This window comes from Mytilus trossulus, chromosome 4 (genome assembly GCF_036588685.1).
Source record: "Mytilus trossulus isolate FHL-02 chromosome 4, PNRI_Mtr1.1.1.hap1, whole genome shotgun sequence".
In the NCBI taxonomy this organism is placed as follows: Eukaryota; Metazoa; Mollusca; class Bivalvia; order Mytilida; family Mytilidae; genus Mytilus; species Mytilus trossulus.
This window is the reverse complement of record NC_086376.1, coordinates 90,430,500-90,458,464: the sequence shown is the minus strand read 5'-3', so window position 1 is coordinate 90,458,464 and position 27,965 is coordinate 90,430,500. Positions and strand designations below refer to the sequence as shown.

General features: G+C 31.2%; 1 long non-coding RNA gene across 2 annotated transcripts; it reads left to right on the top strand.

Annotated features, from left to right (window-relative positions):
* Window positions 1-22,715, top strand: LOC134716267 (uncharacterized). Of its 2 annotated transcripts, none has more exons than XR_010106856.1 (4): window positions 1-86; window positions 1,612-1,674; window positions 21,543-21,651; window positions 22,599-22,715. It is a non-coding gene; the product is annotated as an uncharacterized LOC134716267 (long non-coding RNA). The 2 variants fall into 2 exon arrangements; XR_010106855.1 differs by having other exon boundaries at window positions 21,528-21,651.
* Window positions 22,716-27,965: the final 5,250 nt, after the last annotated feature.

Genomic DNA, 27,965 nt, shown 5'->3' with positions numbered 1-27,965 from the left:
CAGAATCATTTGGGCGCTTGATTGTCATATAATGATGGAAACAGTCCGGACTGCCGGGAAGATATATAATACTGCCAAAGTATCGGGTTAGTACTATTTATCAAAATCATTATTGTCAATTAAAGTTTATAATTAAATGAATCATGTGCAACCATACAATTATTTGCTCGTTAACAAAGTTAATTTGCATAAATAATATCGTTTTGGTTGCATGGTTTGAGGCAGAAATATGACCCTTAAATATTGGAAAATGCAATTATTGTTTTATGGAACTTGTGTCTTAAAACGAATAAAATAATAGATAAACAAATATATAACTCAATATATAAAAATAAATAAATAAGTATTAAATGTTATATAAGCAAAGGTCCTCAGTGTTTCATTATTTTGACTCGGCATGTAACTTTGGTTAACGCCAAAAGCACAGCAAAACTGAAACCGGTTTTGCTTTTTAAATGGCTGCATGGGATATACATGTATGTGTAAACTCATTCATATTGTATTTAATTTTTTTACTTTTTATTTAAAACGCTTAACATTATACAAAAAGCGGTAAACCTTTCACAATGCACGTTGCTTAACAATAAGAGCTTTTGTACTTTAAATCTGAGACTACTATAACACAGTAGTCTTAGATTCAATCGTATACTGTAACTTAAATCCAAACTCATATCTTAGCTTCTCCTTCGAAAAACTGTAACTTAAATCCAAACTCATATCCTAGCTTCTGCTTCGAAAAAAAATAATCTACATTAGCAGTACATTTATCAGTCATATAGATGTCAGAAACATTTCCAAATATTACCATATATCTTAATTCAAATAACTTTTTTTACTGCCAAACTGAACAAATCTTGAGATTTCGTTTCTCAGCAGCAGTGTTCGTATACAAGGTCATGAAACCATACATATAACCTTGTCAATCTTTCTTAACCTAATAATTGAAGTACGAAAAAAAACAAAAAAAGATGCATCTTTTGTTTTAAATTTAGCAGTGCAATAACATGGAGTTTAAAAAAAACATTTTTCTGTAGTTATAATCGATTTACAAAAGAGAGATATAATGCTTTACTATAACAATAAGGAGAATTGGTATGATTTCAAATGAGACAACTATATCCGCCAGAATTCCAATGAATTAGATGTAAGCAATATTATTGACAACATTCCGGTCTTCAACAATGAGAAAAGCGCATTCCGTTTAGTCGCCTATAAAAGTTCTCGACATGAAAAATGTGAAACACTTGCAATGAGGAAACAACAACCTAAAAAGTTTTAAAAAAACAAATATTACAGACAAGAACAACAACAACCACTGAACTTTGTCAAGCTCCTGACTTGGGGCAGGCTTTAAAACAATGACGAGATTTAACATGATTATGAGCTCAACCCTCCCTGGACTATTGGTGTAACAGCACAACATATTAGAAAACTACACAACGCAGTTGAAAAGGACTAAACTCATCATAGTGTTACAAAGCCGAAAAGCAAGGAACAAACATCAACCATAAGTAGCTGGGTATGTATAATATATCAATATAACAAAACAAAAAGACACTATATACAAACATAAGAGTACTCGCACTCTTATAATCCTTTTTCTGTTTTCAGTCTGTAAACTGAAACACGAAACACAATGGATAAAGATACATTACTACATTTAAGCAACTCTATGTAAGTTCTTTTTTTCCACTTTATGCATGGAATGAGAAAGAGCAACACGCATTTTTAGACAAAGAGCACTAGATATTCCATATGGTACTTGTTTACACGGCTTATACCTTCATATTATAGGATATTCAATATGTTAACATTTCATGTCTTCAGTCAATCTTGTTTTAATTTTTTTAATGCCAAAATTACAGAACAAATGCCAATAGTGTTAATTAAGCATGTAATTGTAACTAGATACAATAACGTACATCATTCCTAGCACGCGAATCTAATCGTCTGCCAATTACCGGAACCGGAAGCAGATTTTTGGGTCAGGTAGTTCAGATACCTGGCGCACCGTCATAACAATTAAAAAATAATTAAATAGTTCTTCTTGCATCATTTAGCCCATTAAATACAGACCACCGGAACAAAAGGAAGATTTCCGTTACAAATCAACTGAAAATTCTATATCTTATAGTTAGTTTTTTTCAAGTTTCTCTCAAATAGATTCGATAAAATGTTATTGCTCTGGGTTTGCATGTCATCTACCAATTATGATTAAATCTTATTTATTGTTAATAAATCATATTATTTAACTATCGTCGTCTTAAAGTCACCCGATTTTTATATATTGTTTCAAAAGAAGAAGAGAGATGGTGTTTTGTATTTATTCTACAAGCAGTCTGTTTAAATGTTTTGGTAAAAGTTTCACATGTTTACATTAACAATAATTCCGCCTGCCATCCAAAATGGCCACCAAAGTCTTAAAATAGCACATGGAGAAAATGCAAGTAGTGTGTATTATATTAAAAATCGTTATAACAGATGGAGAAAACATAACTGGACAGTTTTGTCTTTTTTTGAAAAAAAAAACCCCTTAGTACTTTATAGGGATTGTCAGCAAAATTGCCTCAAAAATAGTCCAACGGGACCGAAGCTGTCGGTTGACTGGTTGTATGCTCTTTAAAAGACAGTTCGCTTCTCAGTTTCAAAATAATTAGCTTTTCATAAAACAAGTTTATATTGATAGGGGATTAGTCAAGGAATCAAAAAGCAAAACATATATTGAGGTCAAGGTGCTTGTTTTCGAGATAATAGCCATTAAAATTTTGGCGGAAAAATGTTCTCTCTTGATTTTTCATAGCTTTAACATTGACAAGTTAAAGTTCTCAAAAACTATTAAAAAACAAATAAGATTTTATAAGACTTATACAATAGCTTATACTTATACATGCAAAAGATTTATAACAAGAAAAATGGGGGTCAATGGCATTTTTTTTTAAAGGTATTCAAATGGATAAAACCAGAGGATTCCGAAAATCTGACAAAAATCCAAAACATGACTAGCAAACATCCTTAATCACGACTCAAACTAAGTAAACTGACGTTTTTTTTTATCTTCTTACTTACGTTTTGAAGTTTCATTGTTTTGTCTATGTATATTTTAACCTTAAGGTGGCACGGTAGTATTTCCTGGCCCATAAGGGATAATAAGAGCCTTTTTTTAGAATTTTCGCCACTTTCTAACACTGCAAAAAATTTTACATTCACAGTTAACTTAAGTACTTTCATTTTACTATTCAGAAATGAATTTGAATATGTTTCATGACCGTTTACTTTTTTTTGCTATTTTTAGAAACCTAAGGTCACTAGTACTTTTAGGTCTTTTATGGTGCAGTGAATACAAAAAAAAAATTCTCAAAAAAATCATTTTCATCTGTATGTAAAGTTATTTCATATTTTTCTACACCTGATTCATCCCTGAGTTTAGGAAAATATGATCAGTTGATACTGGTTTTTTTTTTGTCCAATCACACTGTTTAGATACATTTACAAAAAAGCAACCTAAATTCTGGAATGCAAATACTACCGTGCCACCTTTACTGTTTAGTACATTTTTAATAAATATATCTTGACGTGGCTCGGTACTGATACATCCCGCATTTGTGTTATTTTTGCTAAAGTACTTTTTGTATACCCATAGTTAACAGAGAGATGATCTTAATACTATAATTTACCAGTATAATATAGATATAAATGTTTATGGCAAACATCAAATTTATTCGTTCATTGTGTAATCATACGTTTTTTGATTGAGTTAAGTCTGCCAATTGATATTTTATCGTATGTTTTTCTATGTTGTGATGTTATGCTATTGTTTCAGAAAAAGGGAGAAGGTTTGGATCCATTAAAACGTTTAATCCCGCTGCAAATGTTTGCACCTGTCCTAAGTCAGGAATCTGATGTACAGTAGTTGTCGTTTGTTTATGTAATATATACGTGTTTCTCGTTTCTCGTTTTGTTTATATAGATTAGACCGTTGGTTTTCCCGTTTGAATGGTTTTACACTAGTAATTTTGGGGCCCTTTATAGCTTGTTGTTCGGTGTGAGCCAAGGCTCCGTGTTGAAGGCCGTACTTTAACCTATAATGGTTTACTTTTTAAATTGTTATTTGGATGGAGAGTTGTCTCATTGGCACTCACACCACATCTTCCTATATCTATCATAAACAAAATATGACCGTTACATTAGTAAACATGATCGAAATCTATAGGACATGGCCCTTGAATAAAACTTTGAATTCCAGTAGCATTTTGTTTGAAACTATTGGAGATAGACTTCAAAATACAACTAGAAAAAAGTTATAAGTTATTTTAGAAAATTATAGTAAGAACACTTTTTTTTTTTAATTTGACCAATTTTACAGTTTTTATTTGTAGTTTTTGAAACTTAAAAGAAAATATACTAGTATGGACTGAATCTTTCAACAGCAAAACATATCAGTTATACATACGATCTACTAATACATGCATTTCTATATTATTGAAATCACCAATCATCTACGGGTGCCCCTAAATCAAAATTTTAGCTTTCAATGTTTGCATATTATTGTGAATCTATATTATTTACAATAGACAGAGATTCGATTCAGCAAATCCGTAAGTTTTATTTTTTTACTTTTGTGTGTTTTTATTTTGTTTTTGTCAATTGTTTATACCTTTATCGGATGAGTTAAGCCATTTCAACTGATTTTTACATGTTTTTTCTCATGCTGTGCTGGGAGGGGATAGGGCGTCCGCAACCCATGTCAAGTGCCTGTAATTCATGTGTTGTCACTTGTGTTTTTTTTTCATTTTGTTGTACATAAAACAGGACATTATTTTTCTCGTTTTTGCATGGTGGTTTTTTTTCATTTATGGGACTTTTATATCTTAATTGCTGTGTGGTAAAGGATTTGATAATTGTTGAAGGCCGTATAGTGAACAACAGTTGCTTTCTTCTACGTCATTTTTTGTCTCTGATGGATATTTGTCTCATTGGCATTCATACCACATTATTGCCATTTTGACACAACTTTAAAACTTGTGCGCACAAGTTTAAAAGTGACGCGCACAAATATTATACATTTCATCTTTGGCACTAAAGGGGCTCCGTAGTTGACTGTACTGATCGGAAAAATAAGAATCAAGTATAAACAAAGAACCGCATGCAATGGTTGACTACATGATGAGAATAGAAACGTTTTAACTTTTTGTTTGTTCGTCTGCAATTATTTTTATCGGTCACCTTTTTTTTGGGCTTGTTCATAAACCTTATACTGACAATTACTACATATAGGTCTCTTATTGAGGAAAAGGCTTTATGTTTACTATACAATTCCGTCTTTAATATGTGTTTTAAAATCAAGCATGGCACTAAAAAAAGACGATATGTAAATTTTGTTTTTCAAAGAAAATATTGAGTAAAAACACAAATGCTTGTTCAAGAAATTTATTGTTTGATTTTTGTGAGTGTATTGGGTTTCAGATTTATATCAGTTCTAGGAATTTCAAGTTTAAGATATATTCTAAATATATTAATAATTCCATCTAAATGTATGAACCCACTAAAACCTTTTTATTTGCATCACACAATATAGCATGTAAGATTAATTAAAGCATACCGATTTTGGCCTGTTTGACTTTCTTTTCTCACACATATATATAGTTCGTCACATTTTTTGGTTTACTTTAGTAATCTAAGGCCTATAGTACATTATTCTAAGTTATCTTTTAATAAACATATAAACATATGCAAAAATCTGAATACAACGTATAAATGACTTAACAAACGATGAATTAATATCCTATAGCTTTAATGTAAAATTTCCAATAACTAGTTATTTCAACTTTAATAATATTCCCCTAATGTTTTATTACTGATTAACTATTGCAATAAACTTCATCTCTTGGTCAAAGGAGAGCCCATTACCATGATAATTATATTGTGCAGTTCATATAGTCATGCAGAGGCCAATCTTGGTTTGATTTTCTCCATTAGTTTATTTTCATTAGAAACATATTTCTCACCGTGGTGGTGCCAACTTCTAGTATTATAAAAAGAACGAAGGATTTTACAGCTAATAAAATCATACATAAAATGTTATTATTTAAAAGAAACTAATTTGACAATGACAAGCGGCAATTATACATGCAGCGCCATTAGCCGATGTTCAAAGTGTAAAGACTGTATCGAGTAACGCGCTGTTGAAGATCAGGGTCCGCCTCTGTGGACATCCAGGCGCTAAACTCTGACAATCGTCACATCCTCCTTGTTCGTTTCTTTTTATTTTCCTGTAATTCTGGCAAATAACTTGTTATTTTATCAAAATTCTCTTACGTCTCGCCGTATTTCGTTACCCGATCAAACGAAGAATATATAACGACATTGAGTAAAAGATTTAATTTCATTTATTTTTGTGTGAACGTCGCCTTCAAAGAATATTTCATCGTTAAGCAGGAGTTAATGTATGTATTAATTAGGAGAGTTAGGTTATTTAATTAATACATAATAAGGAGAGAAAGTAGAAGATATTCACGTGAAATTAAACCAATTAAAGTTAATATGCGTTTCTTTGAAGAAGTCTTTCAACTTATGAGAATGTTTGGTCGCAGCATTCTATGTTCACTTTTAGAAGACTTTATCCATTTGGCTCTTTTTAAAATTACCTGAAATAATTAAACTATCAGGCAGTAAATATTCATAATTTCCTTTCCATTAACCGAATTCAGTCTATAGACATGGGACAAGACAAAACTATCCTACACAAAAATAACACGATAATCCAACCGAAAGAGAAACATGTTTGGCATGTTAAAGTATGCGATAAATTTATTCGTTGAATGACGTAATAAAATATAATTTTTGACTGGTTTCAAAGTTAGCTCCCTAATGCTAGAAGCTATTTAACGAACAATGGACGAGTTCATCTATACTTTTGTGATAACTTATGCCTCGTATCGCATGTAAAAATAAGATTACGGACAATATTGAACGTTGTATATATGCTCCCTTCACGAGGCATCTGAAATAATGTTCCCATTCCGACTCAACGTGGCTGTGTATTTATACATCCCGCACGCATACCAAAGTTTACTCTTTGTGCAAATGTCTTTTAATCTGAAATTTACAAGGCCCACTAAGTATTACACAATATACTTTGAATAACCTCACTTTAAAGTTAAGGCTGGATTCCAGTGTTCTGGGAGAGTTTGTAGGTCTTGTTTCTTTCATCGGAACGTTTTAAGAGATTATAAAAAAACAGAATTCATTCTAACTGTTTTCTTGAAAATTGTGCGCAAAAGTTAAATCTAAGGGAAAAAACCTACATATGTGCACAGCTTCAAGCATGCAAGCTGACTTCTGTTTGGAATGTTTGATATGACTAAGACGAACCAATTAATCAAAATTTGTATGAACATTTCATACATCATTACATTGTTAAATTGTGGATCACAGGTGTTCAAATTCTTCATATTCTTGTTGGAGGGGGGGATCAAAACCTCTGGGTTTCAATCAATCATAACACATGAAAAATCTAATTTTATATGACAATCTTTGTAAAATATGCAGACTTTAATCTATGTTCAGTGTAAAAAGAGTGTTCAGTATTAAAAGACTAAATACAAGTCATGGAGTCTTTGGGTTGATACGTGGTAAATGAATAAATGAATGCTACATACTAAAACATAATAGTAACCATTGGCGGATCCAGGGGTTGGAACCCCCCTTTTTGTAGGCCGATCAATGCATTTTAATGGGGACATATAGTTGGAACCCCCCCCTTTTTTTTAAATGGCTGAATTCACCCCTTGTAACTGGGTATTTTAATTTTGGAATCGCTTTATCCCATTCTATTCAACATTATGTCATTATTTTACATACACCACTCGCACTATCATTTTATGTGTTCAGTGGACTGCTAAGTTGGGGGTAAAAATTCTAATTTAGCGTTACAATTAGAAAGATCGTATCACAAGAGACATGTTTACTACGTTTCAAGTTCATTGGACTTCAACTTCATTAAAAAAATACAGTGACCAATAACTTTAACCGTAAGCTGAATAGACTTACGGACGGACGGACGGACAGACTGAAAAACAAAATACCTCTAGGTTGTGCATGTAAATGTACTGTGAATAGCATACAGATGAGAAAAACAATTTTGAACTAAAGATACCATTACCATGCGGTCGGTTCTTTTTATTCCTTGATGTTTTGTATATATTGGTGCCTTTTATAGTGTGGCGTAGGTTAGTGTGATCCATTGCTTTGCATTTTACAACTTTTGGACAAGTAAAATGTTAATACTTTTATTTTTGAGAATCAACCGTTCTTATTTTTCTTACTTTTTGACTCTATCTGTATGACCTTTATACTTAACAATGAAAACAATCTTACCTTAAAAGTTCTCTCACAACACTTATACAATGCAAGATTTTTGAAACCATTTTGTCTTCAGTTTTTAAGAAGATGGGTTATAAAGCGTTAATTCTGAAAAGTACATCCAATTTACTTAACCATTAGCTTAACATTTAGTATAATTAACTTAATTTCTGGATGTGTAAGTACTTTTCTCGATGGCAGAAATAACCATCTAGGAAAATAACCTTGGAACAATTATAACAAGTGCTTGATATCTGACATACTTATTATCATTGAAGAAAGGACTAAGGTGGCCGATGTCAAATACTTCCAAAGATATTTGAATCATATGTGCAACATAACCCTTAATATAAAGACTTTGTTTATGTCTTTCCTATTGATAAAAGATGTTGTCACTTTCATAATTATATAAAACAAAATTTGTTCTACTAATTGTAAACCATGGCAGTTGTAAAGGGTGTCAGTTTTTCGCTGTTCTTGTTTTTGACTGTTTGTCGGAATTCGATGGTTTAATCGATGTTTTTCCATATGCCTGTTGGTCCTTATTTCAATTTTCGCTCATAAAATCCACATTATTTTTCACATTTAAAAATAAAAGAAAGAAAGAATGAATGAAAACTCTAGAAAAAATCATTCCCCGCCAAATTTTCAATGGCTTATAATCTTAAAAAAAATAGGAATCGGACTTTCATTTTCTGCTTTTTTAGTTCCGTTATTTATATACTATCAGTAAATTGTCTTTTAAAAGGCTTTTAATTTTGGAACATTTATAAGTAACGATCTTGTAACTGCAAAGGAAAATAATGAATAAAAACCATCACAGACATTATTGAACTAAAAAAAATGTTTATGCAGTAGACCAGAACAATCACCAACACCAAACTCCTCCGAACAACAAGAGGACAAACAAAGATAAACAACAACAAACTATAAAGCTCGCCTGACATGGTATACAGACTAAACGTATAGCATTTTGTTATAATTATATTTGTTTATTCTATTTCGGTTGTATAATGCTCTGTTCAATTTGTTGTTATACATGAATTACGTAATGATGTTTTTTGTGATAGTTGTTACTTTACCCGATATCTCTTTCATACACAAACGAGTGTCCGTCAGTCTGTTATAATTTGTCATCTCTCTCTCTATATATACTAGTCAACAAAAGAAACGATACACGACTTTGAAATAAAATTTATCAAAAAGTATTAAATATAAAAAAAAATGAAATACACTATTTTAAAAAGCTTTCATTTGCAATTAATTCACATGTGATAATGAAAATCAAAACTTGTCGGAAAGCATCTCAATTCAGTGTAAACGATTGTAGGGTGCAAATTAGTTTGCGGAAAGTTGAATAAAAAATCGACACATAATTTTCTAAGTTCTAAATAAAATTCTAAATTTGTTTAAAAATATTCAATATGCTAATCAAGTAATGTTCATGTTGTAAGTAATGGGTTGAAATATTGTTTTTTTCAAATTTTTGGGAAAAAAAGTGTTTTTTTAAATCTCAAAAAATACAATTTTTTTTTTTTTATTTTCGTCTCAAATCAATGCTTTAGATATGAAAACAACACACAGAAAATTTGGAACCTTTCTTATAAGTTTTAAGATTGTTACTGCTTTTTGAATATCACTTTACACATACCGTCTATGGTAAATCAGTTGATAATGTATACATTTTAACGATTTCTCGTGGGGACAAACTTCGCTTAACAAATTAACGAAGACACTGTATGATTTTTGAAAACAGCTTGATGGCAAACACTGTCTTTACCTTTAAATAAGAGGTTGGCATCATAATTTGGAACTCCTTTTTTTATAATTGTCGTTTTATGAAAATTTTGTAAAAAAAACAAAAAATCGCGAAAAAAAACGTCACGAAAGGATTTTTTTTTTTTTTTAACAGATTTATATTTCTATAATGATTAAGTATTACTACCTTCAATATTGGTCCATTGAATGGAAAACTTTATCTTTAATTTGAAAAAAAGTCTTGTATCGTTTCTTTTGTTGACCAGTATATATAAGATGTGATATGAATCCAATAAGTCAACTCTCTACAAGAGACCAAGTGACACGGAAATGAACAGCTTTAGGTCACGATACGACCTTTATCAATGAGCAATCACAAATGTAAAACAATTCAAACGAGAAAACTAACGGCCTGATTAACATTCCGAACATGTAACCCTTATATGTTTTAAACTCCATAGACGATCTAAATAAGATCCTTTATTTTTTGTTCTTTCATTTTGAAACGAAACTCATGATTGACAGTATAAAAACGAAGATGTGGTATGATTGCCAATGAGACAACTGTCCACATACGTATGAAAATGAAAAGATCTGTAGTAAAATTGAAAAGATGTGTTGTATATCAAGAGGTGTTCAAGGGAAAATAAAGTTTAAATACCCCCATGGTATCTTCCGCCTCTTGTTTGTGATTTTTAACAATTAAGAATAGAGACAAACACAAACCTTCAAATCGTTTTATGCGATTTACATATCATCAAGGAGTAAAGAGCAAGTGTTAATTTGAGAAAACCAATGATTTCAAAGCGTCCATAAAATACCACATAATCATCATATTTATTTTATGTTTTTTTGTTCTAGCTTTTTGTTTTTGGCATTTACCTCACTGATGAACTCAAAGGGTGTCTATGATTTGAGAATTACTGTGTACTTATTGGTATCATCAAAATGTCAAAAAGAAAAAAAATCCTATTTACCATTATTCACGTGAAGTTTTGCATGTGTTTATTTTCTCTGGTGCAGTTAAATATGCAGATCCCAGCAGGGGATAATACTAATACAGTACTTTGTTACCTCTGTATTGATTCCGCTACCTCGAATTATTAGTTCAGTATTTCGGTCTATCATCATCTATAGCAATATATACGTCCTCTCAAAATATATGGATTTTAAACCAATAAAAATTACTTACTTACTTACTTACTTAAATATAAATTCAATATGTTCCTCCTTTCAAAATATAAATTCAATATATTTCTCCTCTGAAAATATAAATTCTAAATTCAATATGTTTCTCCTTTTAAAATATAAATTCAATATATTTCTCCTCTGAAAATATAAATTCAATATATTTCTCCCCTCAAAATATAAATTCAATATATTCGTCCTTTAAAAATATAAATTCCATATATTTCTCCCCTCAAAATATAAATTCAATATATTCGTCCTCTAAAAATATGAATTCAATATATTCCTCCTCTCAAAATATAAATTCAATGTATTTCTCCTCTCAAAATATAAATTCAATATATTTATCCTTTCAAAATATATATTCAATGTATTTCTCCTCTGAAAATATAAATTCAATATATTTATCCTTTCAAAATATATATTCGATTGACTATATAGTTATATTTGTTTGCAAAAAATAGGTAGAAAATATTTTGTAGAGAAGAACGAAAATGGGACATATTTAAAAGATATACTAAAGAAATAGTCAAACTCGCGAGTCAAATGCGAACCGACTATGGCATATGTTTAAAATCAAATCAAAAATGACAAAAAGACATAGCAACAACCTACAAAACACTGCAACGAAAATTAAAGACTTAGTAACACAAACCCCACAAAAAGGAGTGATATTGAGTGTTCCGGAAGGGTAGGTATATCCTGCTCCTAATGATTGTGGCATACGTCGTATTGTCCCATCCATGTAAGCACAAATTCCGTAATAAGTCTGTTTCGGAAGGTCACACTCAATGACTTGCGACATGGAAACAAATTAAACAACAAATCACCGATAGGTATTATCTATACAGCAAAGTGGGCCAACCAAAATCATAAATGGTGACTTATACAGACTGCCATTATGAAAATGACTTGTTGGACGGCGTATAGGCTTTACTCTGCATTATTCCAGTTTTTGGATTCTTTAGAACGGGTAGCACGTCTTTAATCAGAGAAGGCGTTGTATTCTATTCGGAGGTGTCTGCGTACTTGTACATTTCGGTCGGCTAAGCATACGAACCTCGCTTTTTTCAAACCTTATTGACTTGGTAGGTGGAATACATGTTTCTTTACCTCAGTCCTGAATAAAGGGAAACTATTTTTGAAGTAACAAAATAATGTTTCTTATGTATACCCTTTGGTCTCTGTAGCATAAATATGCTGCAGTTTTTTTAGACAAAATACTATAGGGTTATCGAAAGACCAGCGTGTAGAAATTATTTCTGTCTGATTAGTAATACTGTATAATTCATACATTAGGGTAATTAACACTGTGTATTATTTATTGTTTACTAATTAATCACAATAATATTAACTTCACTTCTTTCATGTTCTGGAAGCTCTTAGTTTATATTGTGGAATGTCTATCTGTCGTAATTACGAGAATTGTTTAGGAACAATTAGATGATAGATAACCATCAATATAAGAGGTGGTAATAATTGCCATTCGGAATATATCTATTTCATCTGATAATGGCGGGAAGCCACACAAATAAACGTATCATAGTATCAAATAAAATGATCAGTACAGCAATTTCATGACGAATGGCGACTTTCATTTGTCTCGTATGCAAGAAAATATTTTCCCAGCAGAAATACAGATTTTACATCTGTTTCAGGAATTGGAAATATTTTGCTTTTGTACTTGTATCTAGTTTTGCAATGTACTTCCCATGGTTAAACCGTACTTGTTTCAGTTGGTGCATTGTTAAGTATATGTTCTCTGACACAAGTTATTAAAATATAGTTAGTAATTGTACTTTCCAATCAAAATTCAAATTTCAGAAAAAGTCTATATACAAGGGACATAACCGGAAAAACTAAAATTTTGGGGGGATTTTTACTATCGTTGTATTTTGAGTCAACATTTGCCTCGGATAATTATTTATAATTAAAATGTTATCAAATGATCAGTTTAATTACCCCAAATCTATGATCTCGACTATTCATGGGTTGCATTCCAGGAGCAATATAGATCAAAGACGAAAATTATTCAAAAACTTCTCTAAAATATTAGTAATAGAAAGGGTTTATTCATATTTTTTTGGCTTTGTAGTTGAAATTGGTAAAGACTATCGAACTGACATCAATATTATGACATTTTTATTCCCATAATTAAAATAGCTTTCAAACACTTTATGATTTGTATCTCAACCAAAATACAAAATGTTTAAACGGTACTGATGGTGCATATAATTTCTATGCTTTTTTCCAGGGTTTGACAGTTTAATTTTCACGTTACGCGCCATGAATTGTATATCATTTTTATCTAAAGAATACAAAAAATGAAAAATATTTTGATTACGAACGGGTGTTTTGATATTTCACAAAATATGATTTTTGATTAACTAGAGTGTAATGATGTGTCAAACTAACTTAGGTTCGTTTGTTCAAAGGTTCAGTAATGTTTAGGGATGGAGTTAAATAGAAGTTACATTAATAAGATGACAATAAGGGGTGGTACGCATCTTACTCATAGAAGTACTATAAGTTGTACAATAAAGGGCTTGGGATTGGGGTTATTGACCACACACATAAGGTCAAGTATACTCTTTACATATTAATTTGGTTATGCTAAACACTATGTTTGAACCCTTATGGCGTCTTCTAAATTATATGTATCATTAAGTTTTATGAAATTATTAAAATAAATAGATGTAGTCATTACCCAAATCATATTAAAAATATATTTGGTTTTTGATCTCTTCGGGGTTGTTTTTTTTAACATAAAACATAATTTTGATCTTTGCTTAAAGTAAACATATTTGTTTTCCCTGTTGTATTCAGAAGTAATGAATCGGAAAATTGTATTTTACCTCTTTGATCATTCATAGAGAAATGTATTTGATCGATTTTACATTTTTACAAAAATGTAGGAAAATAACATAATTTTAATATGTATGATATTTAGTGTATAAAAACAGTTGTTAAAAATTCTAATATGCATATTTAATGTTCAATTTTAAAATTTTCAAATCTTTCTCTTTTGAGTAAAATATTAAGGGAATTTTTACCTGGAGGGTGAGATCTTGAAAAAGGTTCTGTGGTGTTGGGAGGCGGTTTTGAACTTAACAATGAGTGACACTATTCTATATTGTCTATGACAATGTGATTACCTCAAGATCAGAGTAGTTTCGTTCTTTAGTGTCGTAAGGTTGCTGTATTTGACGTATACCTAACATCTCTTTTTATTGTGTCTCCTGTAAGTTTTCATTTTCATTAGCCAATGATGAATTATGATACAATTTTAACTTAATCTAAACACGTCTGTTGTGCATTACTAGCCTTCGATATTAGGCTGATTTAAGTATGATGTCCGCCATTTGAGATTTTTACCGAAAGTGACACATTATTTTCAAATGCCTATCTGAAATAAAATAAAAAAGTAATAGTTGATGAAGGTCTATGCCAAATTTCATGCTTATAGCTGAAATATGTTTGTAGCCGCTGTACTATATCTACATGGCTAATACGTACATTAGCGACTTTTTACGAACCTTCTTATGAATAATGGTGGTCAGATTTAACCCAAATAGTTCAAAGGACTAAACATCTGAGTAAAGAAGCAAACATCTTCTTATAGACAACTGCAACACTACAAATAGTAAAATACGTAGTTAGCGCAAAGACTAATACACAATTGATTTTATTTAAAGAATATGAAATTAATTAAGCTAAATGAATTTATTACTTGTAGGAGGTTCTGTTTAGTTACAAGTAAGGCACAAAGTGCAAAGTAATGGTCGTAAAAAGCGTACTGCTTCCATCTGATTGTATCAATTAGGAAGGAATAAGTGTTTAATGAGGAATAGACTGCTCACACGAGGCCACAACACCACATGTTATTACCAATCACTAGGCCGTCCTACCTTTAATTAACTTGAAACATTTAGTAGACATGCAGGATTAAAGACTTTCGTATATTGTTAAAAAAAACTATGAAGATATATAGGTCTCTAATTACCAGATGACTTGGTTATTTCTGTGTTCGTTACCCGCTGAGTGTATTTACAAACATTACCAATGTTTCAATAAAACACAAATCGCTTTCAATTATAAACATGACATATGTATAGGAGCAATACATATCCACAGCGTGAACAAAACCAAGCCAGAAAATATACGGCGTTATTTTGTCATCAGGAATATTGCTTTGCACCGTATGATACAGGCTTTAATTGCTTGATGAGCACAGTTTGAAGAAACAAGCAGCGATTATAAGTACACTACTAAAACTGATTTACAGAAACCTTGCTGTGATCTAATCAAAAATATAGTTTTTCGTTATTAAGAATAAATGGGTTTAATAGAATTTTAATAGGTTGGTGATTAGTTTGTTTAATTTACTGATATTTCTCTATGTTTAAAAATGTATCTTAATGTTTTCTTTATTTCCTCTAACCGAAGTCTTACAAAATAATCATTTTATAATGTGAGTTCTGCTGCGTTTTAATGCTTTCGAAGATAAAACCTTTAATATAATTTTTAAATATGACGATTTCGGATTTACTTCAAATTGTGTTTATGTCTTTAAGATAAATCCATTTACATCTCAAGAAATACAATGATACCAAAGAAACTATATATTTCGGTTAAGAGGAGTTTGATATATAAGAAGAGGAGACTTAAAAGTATTAAAACAGTTCATTTGCCTGCAGCAATAAATGTGAATTCTATGTATACTTCAATAAAACACTACTTTTGTCTGAATAAAAGTGTTTCCTTTTCACAGCGGCATGGAATAACCCAAATTTTCAGTGAAGCAGCAAAATTAGAAAACTCGACGATTTGACTCAGATTTACTCAGAAGTAATAATGAACATAATGACATTCAAATTAAAAAGGTTTTTTTTTAGTTTATAGATTACTGTCAAACATGATATTAGTTAATGCATGCATGCGCTATCTGTGTGTTGGCCAATGCTTGTGTGCATTGCACATTGACCTATACTTCAAGTTGTATTCCCATTGGCCAATGCTTATGTTTTCTTTATATTGACCAGTATTCTCGGATCATGGGTAATGCTTGTGGTCTCAACTTATTGACCAGTACTTGTTTTCTTTGTCTATTGGCCAATTCCTTTGGTTTATGTTTATTGGTCAATTCTTGTGCATTTTCACTGAAGCCTGTAACCAAAAGCAGGACAAACGGACAGCCTACGGACGAACGAACGGACCCACAGACCAGAAAACATAATGCCCTTCTACTATCGTAGATGGGACAAAAAGAATCTGCTACAGAACTAAACTATTAACGTTAATGATCTGGTTTTGTAAATAAAGGCTAGATATACCCTTTGGAAAAAAGGCGGGGATATTCATCAATTAAAACCATCGTTTTAAAAGATTCAAATGCAGTGAATTTAGGCATAGGAACGACGCTGACTTTTCCGGGTTATTTACAGTTCTTCCATAAAAACATGCAAAACAAACCTTTGGTTAACTTGCTTGCTATATTTGTTTGGATGTTTGTAAACAAAATGTAGAGAGTCTCTTTCAGTTCGTTTACTATTTACTGGAATATGATTGGACAATAAACATTAAATTCATTTCATGTCAATTTGTATGTGTAATCAAATCCCTGCATATATAAAACAGACTGATACTCCACCTACCTATTGTTGCAAACAAGAAGCAAGTTGATCAATGTTTTGTTTTGCATGCTTTTATAGTAGAGCTGTAAATGGGTCGATGAAAAGGTGAAATTTGTGCAAAGGTTAAGCATATGATAGAGCATAAGATTTTTTTTCATTGTCACTGCATTCAAATGTAAAAGGAAAATGGGCTAGTTTCTTAACTATGCAGCCATTTTGATATATATGTTTTCCCTTAGATATTGTTGGTAGAACAATAGGTGTTTCTGGTTTTGGTTTCTTTTCTTTAAATAGCTGAGATGGCGACTAAGGCAAATAACTATCCCGGAAACAATATTGTCAATCGATACAAAGTTGACTGGGCGACAAAGTAGATTTTAACACAGAGAAAGACAATATCGACCAAGGCAAAAGGTGATATAATATAATAGAGCAGATTGTTGTTATATATATATACGAGAGGGTAACATACAAAAATTGCTACCCACTGAGCTATGCATTACGAATAGAATATTACCCTCGTATTAACCAATTAAATCAATTTTTCACATGTTCTACAATGTCTTTATGAGCAATTGCTGTATGACAAAAATGTCACGAAGTGTGATTAACCAAATTTACTCCTCTTTACAAAAAGAAACTATACACGCTTGATTAAATATACACAGTTCCAACGTGGACCTGTATGAGCTATTTTACGTTCATTTATTCCAAAACACTTTCAGTGTGACAATATTTTTCGGAAAACAACAATTTATAATTCTTTTCACCAAATTGTATCAAAACTTTCTGGATTCTTTATAATTTTGTCACTGTAATTTGTTAACTATCAATTCATTGCCAACTTTAGGTCGCTTGTAAAAAGATGATCTTTTTACAAGGCGACCTTGTTCAATTGAAGTAAATACACTTGTATTGTCAACATTGACTTCTGCAAAATGGAGAAGTTTAAAATGCATTAACCATAAGGACACGCTTCTCCAAAGCAAATCCTGTTGGTTTTTTTTGTACTCCTATTTTAAAAAAAATAATTTTATGAAGTTGTCTAGATTTTAACACTGTTGTTTTACAAGTAAGAACACATGATCATTCCATGGAAGTTCAAGGCTGACTTATTGTGTCCTAGATATACTCTCGTGAATACTTAAATTTAATGTGTACTCTTCACCTAGAAACATACATAGCCAATGACATGTCGGTGGTTTACAAGTACCACTAGTTGTACAAATGGTGTAATATAATGCTTCAGATTATATTTTATTTTTTAGCTAATAGTGTAGTTTTTCATTCAACAAATGTAAAATCACAAAAATACTGAACTCCGAGGCTCGGAAAATCCCTAATCAAATGGCAAAATCAAATGATAAAACACATCAAACAAATGGACAACAACTGTCATATTACTTACTTGGTATATATAGAGACGTCTCTATATTAATGTTGCTGTACTTCACAGAAAAAAAAAGCGAGCAAAAGCACGGAGACAGAAGATACACAATGTTCAGATTAAGTAGTAAAGAATTTCATGACAGAAAAGCAAAAAAAAAACCCACCATTATCAAAATCGAGAATGGAAATGAGGAATGTGTCAAAGAGACAACAACTCAACCATATAACAGACAACAGCCGATAATCACCAATGCGTCTTCAATACAGCGGGAAACTCCCGCATCCAGAGGCGTCCTTCAGCTGGTCTTTAAACAAATATGTATACTAGTTCAGTGATAATGGACGTCATACTATATAAACTCCGAATTATACACAATAAACTAAAATTAAAAATCATACAATATTAGTATATCTTATATAAAAAAAAAAAAAAATGGTGTACGTCCCCCAAATATAACATATTTTTTTCAAACTATTCGTCTCTCTTTTGTTACATTATATATATTATTTTTAATAACATTTTAAACATTTTTTTCTTATCTTAAATGTAAACAAAGATAAGTTTAAATACACATATTTCAGAGTGCTAATTTTGCAGCAATCCTTGTATTTTGAATAGATATTAAACATTTGATATAAAAGGGTAGCATATGGAGAATGCACGGATGCAACGGTTACGAAAAGACGTTTTCTGGTCTATGCGTTTGTCTGTCTGACTGTTAATTAGTCCGTTCGTCCGTTCCGCATCAGATTTAAGTTTTGAACTGCGATTGGGGGAAATGTTGGTTAGGAGTAATTTGGTGTCCCTAGGACATGAAACATAGCAGACGTGTTCATTTGAAAGGGAACTACTAGTATTCGATATATTAACCAACGTATGCTTTTGAAATATATTTAACGATTTACTGAACATAGAAAAGCAATATGGTTTATGGAAGGCGAAAGTTTTGTTTATGCATTTCCAGGTTACAGCTTTGGTTTAGATTTTTCAACAAGATTATACGGTATTCTGAATATGGAAATGAAAAAAATGCGAGTTGAGCCAGATGCCCTATGAACACACACTCTTGTGTAATATTCAATCGTCAAATTGTCAATTCGAAAGGTTTGGCAATAAGTAGTGACACATTCAGCATATAAATAATAGCTTCTGTACAAAATCAAGCTCCATAATCTCATAAAATATTATGTCAAACTTACAAACGAAAAATATGATTTGTGTAAAATTACATAAACCATGCATATTTTTAGTATTTTTCATATTTATAAACTATGAACTGCGCTTATTTCACATAAATAAAATTATGATAACCAATAAAGTAAATTTGTATGTGTGAACAAAAGATCGAGTATTGCTGTTAAAAAGAAATATTTCATTATAATGATAATTTACCAAATACTATTTTTGGAGGTCCTTGTGTTTTTGGTTTGTTTTCTTTTTCCCTTTCCTTTTTAAATTATTTGCTTAATAATCTTTCCCTAACCTATATTTTATTTTCATTTTGATATAGAATCTATTTTTCTAATGATATTTTATGTAATTTTAAAACTGTTAAACTAAAAATTATCTTACTGAAAAATGTATGAACGTTTTACCAGTCATGTTTTAAACGACATTCAGTTGCAAGTAATTGCCATTACGACCCAAATTAAATTAAGAATGTATCCAAAGTATATTTTATTTAAACGGTGAAAACGTCAGATATTTTGAATTAGTCGACGAAAATATCTGAACACCCGATATTGATTTGTTCATTGTTTTTCACATATAGTCTTGTTGCTTGTTTCACCTTTGAACCTTTAGAAGATGCATGTAGTTTGCTGAGAAAATGCGCCAAAATTATAGAAATGATGCATCATACTGATACTGGTCATCTGCAAGAGAAGAAATTAAAAGCATCTTTAAAGTTTGTTTGTGATTATTATCTCGTATATTTACTGTTTAATCAGCAGATCAATGGCAATGATCAAATAAATAGTTTTAGTTTATGATTTTTATCTTCAATATATCAATTAACACCAATTATTTCAACCAATCAAACCCTTGTATGAAATTAACTTCCAGTAACGTTTAGATTACAAAATGCAGATGGCAGACGTAAATATATTGTTGTTGATTTTTGGGTGTTTCTGCAGTACATGTTTCGCAACTTCTTAACTTAAAATGTCAAAGTAAAGAAATTATTGCTTTTGAGATATGAGATCGTAACTCATAAATGTTGCAATTTATGAGAAAAAACAAAAATGAATTTGTTACGTTCTGGAGCCATATGGATTCCTCATTAGTCATATCGCATTGCAAAATTTACTACAAATCAGACATTTTTATTTTTCGTTAATGGAGTGAAAATTTTATCTCATCTTAACGGTAAACACTTGACTTACAAAGGTACTGATAGCTGATTTAGTGTTTTGAAAAAAGGTTACTGCAACTACTGCAACAAGTATACACTATAATGAGACAGACGCATGCATACTATTAAAGAATTGTATGTTTTAAATACACAATTCCTTGATAATATCATCTATGAATAATATTTATACTACGATAATAATTTACAATTTAATACTAATGCTTATTTTCAAGGATAGCTTTTTATTATCCTTATCAATAAAATTATTATTTATTATTATTACCGTCATATGCTAAGGAGCAATTGATTGAATGTGCATGCAACTTAAATATGTTACTGTTCAAAGACAGGTATTAATCTGAAATTTAATTTCACATTTGTGATTGCGTATCCTTTACAGACATTATTCATCATAATAAAAGCCATAATTCGTTTTTCATTACTTTTGATTTGACTTAATAACAAGTTTTTGGTCATTATGTGAATGTTCCAACAGTTTTTGCCTGTTGGACACCAACTTTCAAGTCGCCATCTCAAACTCATAAATTTATCATAGAATGCAGAAAAGATAAGAACGACTCTTTAACACTTCATTCAAACCGTTTCCTGAATTTGTTGTCCTAATGGTGTAGATAAATCCTAAATTGACGCGAACACGTGGTATTATCAGGAAATTAAAAAACAGAATAGAATAGTTTTATTGGACATATTGCTTTGAATGAGTTGCTGGTTTATAAAGCACGCGTCATTGTGTGAAATGTGGAGCTTGCTATCTTAAAAGATACAAATCTCTCTATTACTTCGTTGAAATATATTTACTTATCTTTAAGTTGATCAATTACAGAAATTATTCATTCAGGAGATGGCAGACGATAAAGAAGCGGAAATTGTCCCTGGACTGTTATAACACGTGACTGTTTACCATTTTTTGACCAATCAATATCAGGATTTGGAGAAATTAGAGAACCGTAAGATTTATGAGGTCAAATAAAGAAATGCGATTAGCTTTTGTTATCCCATAAATGGTAGAAAATTGTTAACTTATTATTTTTCCATTGTGCCGGATTGTGAGGATTTTCTTCTTTACATTCATTTCCAGTTAATTTTGACGACGTTAGACTACGATTATACTTTTCTTGAAGGCTTTAAGTATTTCAAAATACAAATACAAAATTTCTACACTTGATAAAACAACCATGGGTTCTTTGGTGCCCATCACTTTTTAAAAAAGAAAAAAAGTTACCATTGGGCAAGTATGAAATGTACATAATGAACAGAAATTGAGAACTTCAATGTAATTTCAATAAGAAATGTTCCATAAATTCCGATAAAACCAAACCCTTGGCTGTATTAATTAACCAACGAAAGACTGAAAAAAAGCTCTCGTAATATTATATAAGCGTACAAAAATATATACGTTGACCTTTACATTGGAATTTTTTAGATGCTCAAAGATTTGTATGATTTTTTAGTGTGTGTTCTTCCACGATTTATTACTGATGTCTGTGATTTAATGTAAAAAGCTAAATAATTATTACGAGTCTGTTACAATAAAACGTCGTATTTTGTATTGTGATGAGATAAGCGAATTAAATACTTTTATTATAAAACTGTTACTATTTCATGTTGGCATATGACATAATGATCCATAAACCCAACTTTCTGTCAAAATTCATAACATCTTTCAGGTTGATGTGTCTTACATAATCTTTTTTTTTAAGTTTAGATGTACTTTTAGTCATTTTAGAGAATCATTTTTTATCCTTCATACAAGAGGTACTCTTGTGCATTTTCAAAACATGAAAGAAAACGTCGGTTTTAATAATAATTAAAGGGCACTAAACAATGTCCTTATAAAAACGTATCGAAAACTTTTTGTTGATGCTACGTAATATATTTTTTTTCTCTCTTGAAGATGGCTGAAAACAACAAGATTCCAGTTAACATTGAAGTGACCTTGATGACTACGCTTTTAAAATGGCGGTACAACGTTCTTTCTTATCAATGAACGAGACGCCATTTTAGAAATTTATTATTCAATATGTTTTAAGACATAAAATAAAGACAACCAATGTAGAACGGCCAAACTTGTTCAAATGTGAATCAAAAATAAAAATACACAAAATACTTGAATATGAAAAATTAAAATCAACGTACGCAATATGAAGGGACCATCAAAATAAATAAATATGCAATCAGCCAACACCTAGCACTTTGGACAACCGAATTCCGAAAAAAATGTAGACAAGTCTATAAAACAAATACACCGCCAACTAGCAAATGTAATTGTTGGATATTCTAACGATGATACACCACAAACAATACAAACAAATATTGCTGGTAAATTATAAAGTCAAGGATTTCGTTACTTCCAATGACGTAAAACCTTAACTGAATCCTTTCAAATAGATATTGAAACATTTAGTATGGAAATTTGTGTGTACCTGTAGAAACTTATTAAAAATGGGATAGCACATCCTGGTTTTTTCGAAGCAATCAGGTTAAACTTATCGATTCTTAACATAAACTTATTCATGTTTTTCTCGTAGTGAAAATAAGGTCTTTTCATGAATTCCTTTGGCTGTTAGTTTTCTCTTTTGAATTGTTTTACATTTTTACGGTGACCTACATATGCAAATTTCGACGTCATATGGTCATTGATTGAGATTGTCTCAATGGCAATCATACTACAACTTCATATTTTAGTTAAACATTATAATTTAAGTATACTTTTTCTAAAATTAAGCCACATAATGCTCGATCTGAAAATCTGCGTTTGATAAATCTTTGTACCTCCCTCAGAGAGATCCCTTCTTCTCTGTAATCGTGTGAACATCGCCTTCACTGTAACTACAGAGCCATAGAACACTCGGTCAAATAGTCTTTACAAATATATAGATTACGTTAGTCGAGTAATGTCTTTTCTTAGATACAAGAAGATGTGGTGTGAGTGCCAATGAGACAACTCTCCATCCAAAAAACAATTTAAAAAAAGTAAACCATTATAGGTCAATGTACGGCCTTCAACACGGAGCCTTATCTCACACCGAACAACAATCTATAAACGTCCCCAACATTACTAGTGTAAAACCATTCAAACGGGAAAACCAATGGTCTAATTGTCTGCTTTATCTTGAATAGTTCTTCATTTTAAAGTAATTATGAGGTGGTCAATATAAAGCAAAACACTGACACCACTACATGTTTTCAAAAAGTAAAATCACAAAAATACTAAACTCCGAGGAAAAATTCTAAACGAAAAGTCCACAAATGACAAAATCAAAAGCTTAAAAACACATCAAACGAATGGACAACAAAGAAGTTGACCATTTTCTTTGGAAGTTTCAGAGTAATTCCAAACTATAGCGAGTACAGTGAAACTTGTTATAAGAGAACACTCACGAGAGAGCAAAAAAAAATGGCCTCATTAGACAAGTCGTCTTTTAATATTAGTGCAATCTATATGAAATACACTACAGAGGGATATAAAATCAATGGTCTTATAACACAGGTTTTGGCTTAATACAGGCGTTTTCTTGAGCAGGTTTGACTATATATATGAACATCTGAAACGGTTTCATTTTTTATTAAACATTAGATATTAGCTTATATTTGCAACATAGTTTCCTCCAGCAACACATACTTCATTCCGACGTATTTCCTGCTTCACATTTCTATTTATACACGGTAGGTTTGAAAACAAACAAAAAATAAGATCATTAATTAAAGTTAAAATGAATTATCATCTTAACAAAACAATAAAACAAAAACAAAAATAACTTTGTTCTGTAAGGTTTTCACGAGTGTTTATAAAACATAGCTTACTGCACCAGTATATGAACAATAAACAATATTGTGCAAGAAATCTGAGCGTTACTCATAAGAATCCCAACTGTAAATGCATATACAAAATATGTCAATATGTTACAGTAGATTAATTTAGTACCAATGATAAAAATGTATATAATATTGTCCCAATAAAAGTATTTGGAATCATCTCTAATTTAACAAAGAACAGTTTCGTGCTTGCAATATCTAAAGAAATCACAGCAGCCATCGTGTGATTGAAAGCTATCAATTCCGGATCAGCAATAGCAAAATAACCAATAGTTCGCCGTATGAATTGCTATAAAACAGTTAATTTCCGATCAAATATTGCCACGGAAATACTCCCTACAATTTAATCTGTAATTTTGTCATTAAAAGACTAAAAGAAATAGAGGTAATTGTTCAATTATCTTTGCGTTATTATTGAAATAAATTGAATCTCGTGCCGATAATTATCCAATAGTCGACTGCCTTTTAATCAATGATTTGGCGGTTGTTGCGAAGTTAATGTCCGTCGTTTGTTTTTATCAAACTGGTATTTAACTGAAATATATAAAACAAAAAGGTTATTGCGCTTCTAGACATTGATGTTAATTTCAATCTTTTCCCAATTTATGAGGAAATAAACATCGCAACATTGAACAGAAAATGAATCACTAACTGTAAAGTATAGTGCAGAGGATGCAGAGAATTGCATGAAATTACAAGTTAAACTCCGACAATAATTAACTAAATAATTAACTAATATAAAACGAAATGTCGTTCCATACAGTCAGTTTATATGGACCACTATCACGATCCACAATGAATCAAAAGATAATATAAATATATATTCTAATTATAAAGCGTGCAAATGTCCATTTTTATGGAACTAAAATGATTTTTCCGAATGAAAAACTATTCGAACCTAAATTGTACTTACAGTAAGTACATAAGAGACAAATTACCTTAAACCTTTACTAGACTCTGTCATAGGTAAAGAATTGGTTAGTAAGTTTTGCTGTAACTGTAGAAAGGTTTTTCCAACTTTGTACGATAATGCTGCGTATAGAGCCCTTAAATTTAGAAACTTTCATATCGGTCATTGAAATGAACATATTTAAAAAAAAAAATATCGATTTGACTGTAACTGCTGATGGTCTTTTAGTCCCCGAGGGTATAACAGTTTTTATCGACACAAACCTTGGTTTTGTTAGCTATGAACATTTACGGTCTTAAATTCAGTAGGTACATATATTTTGACATTTCACAAACTCACTTTGTCATCCGACTACTTAGACGTTATTTTGGATTTGAACTGATCGATATTTTAGTCTGACTGATATACATGATTTATATAAATACAGTAATAATGACATTGACATGAAAAATACAACATCACAAGAAACAACCAAAAGAGAAACATAATAGATAACACAACATCGAAAATTTAAGACTGAACTATCCGAAATCAATAAAAAACATAAGTTATTTCAGGTGCTCCTGTAAATCAGATTTTGCTTCTTATGTTGTCCATGTAAGTAAAAATTCGGCGACAATTCTTATTCATTAGGTCCCATTCAAAGAGAAGAGGATGAGTATGTTATGGGAACAATAGGAACATATTCGTTGTCATCTGTGAGACAGATAATTCATAGCTCGTCACGTTTACCGTCTACTTCTCCACTTGGTTCAATATTTTTGTGATTTTACGTTATAACTTCCATGGTAGGCAGCAACTCTCTTTCAAGAGAAAAATGATAGAAAATACAAGCTTAGAAATAGCGTATCAACTCGGGGATCTATAATCCACTTGCACTCGCTGATGGAATGTTACTAAACTCCGAGTTTTGTGTTGAAAAGATTTGATCTCAACCCTCATTGTCCTTTTTAGATATTAGCCAGAAAATGAGGCAGACGATTATGTGTGTATCCTCTAATTTTAGTTCGATTGGAAAGATGAGTTCAACGCTATCACTAAACTTTGAATTGTTTAGCGATTGGACATCATCTATATAACGAACTGTGAATTAAATAATAATGCGACCTTCTTTTCATTATTTAATAGACGCTCCTGTTTGAAGCTACATTTACATGAACAAAGAAACAAGTCGACAAGAAGAGGAGCATCGGTTGTTAAAATGCAGATCCTGCTCCACATGTGGCACCCGGCGTGTTGCTTATGTGATTACAAATCCGGTAAATAGTCTAATTCGGTAGGTCACATTCATGAAAGGGAAGGGGATTGTAGTTAAGACGTAAGGAACATATCCGATATCATTTGTGAAACGGTTATTCCATAGGTCAACCAACTCGTGATGGCGTCCGTAAAATTTACGAAGGGATGATATCAACTTCACCGTTTGGAACTCTTGGTTTAATAGCTTCCTTGTAAGCAGCAACCCTCTATCAAGACAATCATGATAGGAAATGCAAGCACGGGAATATCGTATTGATTGGGAGATATATACCCCGTATGCAGGTGCTGCTGGAATGTTGCTACTTAGAAATGGAAAGTGCACAATTGGAAAGCTGAAATCATCTCTTTTGTCGTAAAATTTGTTTTCAACCGACCCTTATTGTCAATTTCTAGATGTAAGTCAAGATATGAAGCCGACTAAACTGTATCTGTAGTATCCTTTATCTCTAGTTCAATGGGATAGATGCGTTCTACATAGGGAATACGTTGATATGAATAGTCAAGAGGACGTCCGGTAGTTGATATTGATGTTGGTTATTTTCGATAGACGACGTTGACCGAACTTCTTTTTCGTAACCAAAGCAAACAAGATGGCGGCGATAATAACAACGACGTTAATAAAATTCATTTTTCACTGCAAGTTAATCGTTAAATAAAATAATACACAAAAATATTCGTTTGAATGATTATAAGAGATTTTTCAGTTTCCTTTTATAGAAGGCAAATTTCATCAAACTACATATTTTCACGTTAACCAACAAATATATTCATGCGCCAGGCCTATTTAATGACACAAATATACAATTTACGTGTGAGAGAGGCAACGAGTGTGGAAAAATATTTCCCCGATCTCCAATTTGAATTAATTATAAGGATCAGAGGCCTTTTTAAAGGGATTTATTGGTGTATAAACTGGACCAAGTCACTCACAAACATATCATAAAAGTCCTTCGGATTTTTATTTGTTTGTGAGTGAATTGGTCGAGTTTATACACCTATAAATTCCTTTAAAAAGTCATTTACCCATATAATAATTTACAAAGACAAATAAAGATATACTACAACTCGTATTTAAGATGGTTAACAACGCCAGTTTCTAGAATCTATACTTAAAGACCATTATACAACATCTGATTTATTTGTGAAGTTGATAATGCTCATTATCAACAATCTCTTGTTATCTTCCAATGAACTTTTTTCCGGAAAAGGACGATACGTTCTTTGACATAACTTTAGTTCATCAACTTTTTGCTCAGACACTGGTGACGTTTTATT